This window comes from Sinocyclocheilus grahami, unplaced genomic scaffold (genome assembly GCF_001515645.1).
Source record: "Sinocyclocheilus grahami isolate Dianchi unplaced genomic scaffold, SAMN03320097.WGS_v1.1 scaffold145.1, whole genome shotgun sequence".
Classification (NCBI taxonomy): Eukaryota; Metazoa; Chordata; class Actinopteri; order Cypriniformes; family Cyprinidae; genus Sinocyclocheilus; species Sinocyclocheilus grahami.
This window is the reverse complement of record NW_015505324.1, coordinates 1,399,519-1,404,505: the sequence shown is the minus strand read 5'-3', so window position 1 is coordinate 1,404,505 and position 4,987 is coordinate 1,399,519.

The following is a 4,987-nucleotide window of genomic DNA, read 5'->3' as shown; positions in this document are numbered from 1 at the left end:
GAGTGCTTGCGGTGTTCGGCCAATCACAATGCACTGGGTCAGCTGGCCAATCAGAGCAGACTGCACTTGTCGGAAGGAGGGACTTTGTAGAAAACGAAGCGTTTGAGAGAGGCGGGGCATAGAGGACCTACAATAATGTACAGTATTTGAAAAATAATGTGTTTTTTTAACATTAAAGCATGTCAACATATTCTGTTACACCAAATACACAAAATAATGATCTTTAAAAAAGCATCATATGACCCCTTTAAGTGAACACAAGAAATTAGAAGAAATATGGATCAATATATTTGATATATTGTCTAGTGGTAGGGTTAAAGAATATGTTGCTCAAAAGTTGTTCAAGGAGGGGAAAGCACTTCTCTTTCTCTTATGTGTGTATCTAGCTCCAGTATTACTTAATGTAATGGCACTGTCTCTTGCACTTCAAATGATTGCTTGTAAATATTGTTTGTATTTTCAAATTACAAATTACTTTTAATTAAATACTTTTCTCACACCTGTATTTTGTATTTTAATTAAATACATTTGAAGAGCAAGTATTTGTATTTGTGCCCATCTCTGTCCAGCAGTCATCCTGTCACCAGCATCATATGTGGACATTCAGCTAAAGTTGGTTTTCATTGAAAGTATGGTCCTGCCATCAACCAGCCAAGGGCCAGCGACTCTAAATCAAACACACTGTGGCATTCGACCCCATTACAGCATTCAGCTAAAGTAATGATTAGAAAGAGAAGATGGACTGCCAGCTCTGTCTCAGACCTTTTCTGTCCCATTAGATCCACATTACCAGTCTCCCACCCCTACAAATGAGGAACCTCATTTCTCTCCTAAAGTTATCTGATATATTAATTTAGCAATGGATGTATTTATTTTACTTTGCAAATGAAATATTTGCTGTGCTCTCATTTTATTTTACCTGATTTGATTTGTTTTGTTGGTTGGTGTAAAAACCTTTCCTACTTTCTCATAATTATTTAAATATTGTGCGCCAACAGTTATCTCAGTTAGACGTTGTAAAACATGCATTTCATTGACTCGCTGTCATGGCTGCTGAGAACAGATTGTTGTGTCATCACATTTTGTTGCGATTATTGCAGTGAACCATGATTGAGTAGATAAGTACAGCTGACTGTTCTTTCATCAAATTAAGCATTTCATGCATTATTGATATTTTTAGACATGCAAGAGAATTCAAGAGACTAAGCAAAATAAATAAAGTTTAAATGTATCAGTACACTGAACAAATCACAACTACACTATAAAAAAAAAACCTATACAAAAACAGAAAAGGAAAAATGTTATGCCATGACATTTTTCACTACGTTTGATAATGTTTCACTAAGTAAGATTAATTGACATTAAACTTTAAAAAATTTCACTACGTTTATTGACATTAATCTTAAAACACTACATGATGTATAATTCAAAATACTGGAAAACGTGTGAAAAATCAATATGGAAAATTTCATGTTAACACTGTACATTAGGCTCTTTTTTTAGAGTGTACACTATTAGTTAATGCTGAACTACAGTGTACTGTATAAATTCAGTGCGTAAGGCTAAATGTATATTTGGTTTATTTTGCAATATTGAGCGGCCAAATACATAAAAATAAAAGCACTGACATAAAATATTAATTTGAATGATTATTATCTTACCTGTATATCATCTTAAATATTCTGCTAAGAAAAAAATTGTCCATTACAATGTGCAAAACAATTAGTATATAGCAACAAGATGAACACTGCAATAATAACCATAACAATATTACAGTAATATGAAATCTGAAGATCAAGTCTGCGAAGTGATACGGGAAACATGAAAATAGCGCCAGGTTCAGGGCAACAGTCTGAGCGTTAATTCTATAACTGACCAATCAGAAATGTGTTTTTCTAAGTGCAGTGTAATAAACCTATTTAGTTGCATATGAGATTTTATTGAGATTATAACTTTATGAGATTATAACTTTTCCAGTTGTTGACAGGAACCTAAAATTATTGCTTTGCTTTTTGCCTTTTTGTCACTTTTTCAAATACAATGGGAGAACCCAGAGACATTTTTCAAGCTCTCTCCAGATTATTTTAACAGCAGCCCACTAGCTCTGATAAGAGAATGAGAAAATAGATATATTTTGGTCTATGCTCTCATTTAAGAGCCCTCTTTCTGAGTCACCTCACTGTTAACTCTCTGCGGGTATTTACTGCCAGTCAAAATCTGGCTCATACATTTTATGGCAGCTGCATTTAGACTGAATAGAGGAAAGGACCTCTTCCTTTGCTGAGGGACTGATAAAGCCACACACTGAGTGGAGGAAATGCCTACAGCTTCACAGAATTGCCTTTTTGTATTTATTTTTACATTTTTGAGCTTTCCTTCCTCCATGCCATTAACACGCCACCACTTTATTTGCAAATAACTTACAATAATAATGTGTGTTGCTGTACAGAAGTCCGGTTTTGTTTTATAATGCTATCTATTTTCATGAAACTGAGAGAATTACAGAATTACTGAGAGTAGATAAAGTGGACGGCTTTTTTTAGCCACCTGTTTTTTGTTTTACTTCATTTTTTTTAAGATCAAATAGGCCTAAAGTATGATGACTAAATGTTTAACTTATGCAGACTGAATTTTCTGATTATCCCTTTTGAGTTCAATTTGACTTGTTGAGCTCTTGTAAAATTATTTGAAGAAAGAATTCAGACATACAGTATTTTTCCCCATGCAAAGATTGACCTTGGATGTTCATTTTGATTAATGTGTTTTCAACACCATGATTTCAGGGTGTTATTTATCATGACATGATCAATGGTATTTTATCAATCCTGATCAAAAATCAATTTTTATGGTAAAAAATAATTTCCCAGTTACGTAATTTGTATACCTTTAATGATGGAGTCAAACGTGCATCAGAAGAGAAAATCAAGGGTGTACATTAAAAATCAACAATTAAACTAGGAACCAGTTTGAATAAAACAGTAGCCTTCACTTTCCCAGACCGATTTAAACAAGCTATTTCTTGCTCTCCTTCCTGAATGACTTTCTTTATCTATTTGCATTGACCTGAAGAAGATGAAGTTGAAAGAGATAGAGAATGACCCTGATTAGCAGCCCCTGATGTGACTCCACACCAGGTGAACTGGTCATCCAAGGGTCGAGGGGGGTCATATCCATCAGCCCAGCAATGAAAATGGTCCTCATGCTCTTTTTCCAGCTGGAGAGTGATGACGGCCTTGTTCCAGATAAGGGACTGATCCATTGGCCTGATTTGTGGCCAGCAGAGTAATTTCAATGCCCGTCTTTGCACTGATTGGTGAGGCCTGCCTTTGATAAAGGGACAATTTACCTTAGGGGCAATGGGGATGAAACTGCGACAGTTACCTTTATTTGTCTCCACCACAATTCAGTGAATAAAAAATGGTAAAAGAGTGGAAAAATAATGTAAAGATTCAAAATGAAAGAAAAGTTGCACTGTTTTGATTGGTATCTATGACAAAGTTTTCAAGTGTCTCAGTGTCCAACAATATTTCACACACAGCTTTGGTTGGAAGGAATGCACATTGTAGCAGTGTAAGGGGTCATTTACACAGGGCCACATTCTTGTGTTCAAAATGAATTAAAAAGATGTCACAGGTCCAAAACATGTATTTTAATGTAATTAAATATTTAATTTGAATTAATATTTTTTTTTTTTTTTTTTTTTTTTTTTTTTTTATCCAAAGATATGTCAGACTATGTTCCTTGACTTGTGTGTGTTTTGCTCCCCATGTGCCTTCCTTGCCCTTATTTGTTCCTTCCCGTTCCTGTCATGATTATTGTGTTTCATTAGTTCCAGGTGTGTCTCCGGTTCATCGGTTCCTGTACTACGTGTGAGTTAATAAATCCTGCTTTCTATGTTCTCCGATGTCTCCTTGCTCCATCGTCTCCTTGTTCCTCGTTCCTACACAGTAGCAGCAGTCCGTGAATGAATACCAGACCAGCAAAAAGTGAGCAGCGCCTCTTCTCCCTGGACTGCCCTGGGGGCCTTCCGTCCTGGAGCCCTGCTCCTAGAGTCCTCCAGAACGCCCAGGAGTTATGTCAGACCAGGGGGGAGTTATGTCAGACCAGGGATGGGCAAAGATACATCAAAATGTATTTTAAAATAAAATACCAAATACCTTAATTTTAAGTGTATCAAAATAAACTACAAAATACAGCAGCCACACCAAGTATCAAAATAAACTACTGTATTTTAAAAATACTAAAAACTACATTTACAAGGGAGCATGAAATTTCTTCACAAACCTTCCATCAATTGGCCTAATTGATCTATCGCTTCACCAATACTCTGATGTTTGTGAACAAGTGAACAATGTTTGATAGCAGCAGCTTTTCTCTGCCCGAGTCATGCAATAAATCTGACATATGCAACCAGTTAACAGATCAAATATTCACATATCCCTGTGATTTCCCAGATGAAGGTTAGTTTTAAATAACCAACAGTTTAATGTTTAACAGTTTGCGAATGACTCTTAATTAGTTAATTAGTTTAGTAACAAAGGGCCTACTTTGCATCAGCAGCACTGACTCAATGACAAACAAGTCATTCATAAGAAGACAACTGATAGCACCTGTATTCATTGCAACTAGTTTCTAACTACTTAATCATTTGATTGTTAGTCATAAATATAATAATATATTATGTGTCAGGCAGTCATTCATGCAATGGTATGTAAAATCATGATCCTTTTTAAACAGCTACTTCAATTAGGGTACAATATTCAGAAATCAAATATTTATTTATCTATCACTGGACAACTATTTGGAAGTTGAAAACAAACATTTTAGCATTACAACAATTATTAAATGATCAATATGTTTTGATTTTAAATGTAGCCAGAAACGTAATCAGAAAGTAGCAACAGAAATTGTCAAGGAGTATTAACCCAACTCCAACCACTGAATCTATTGAGAGCCATAGAAGTATAAAGGACATACACATATACAC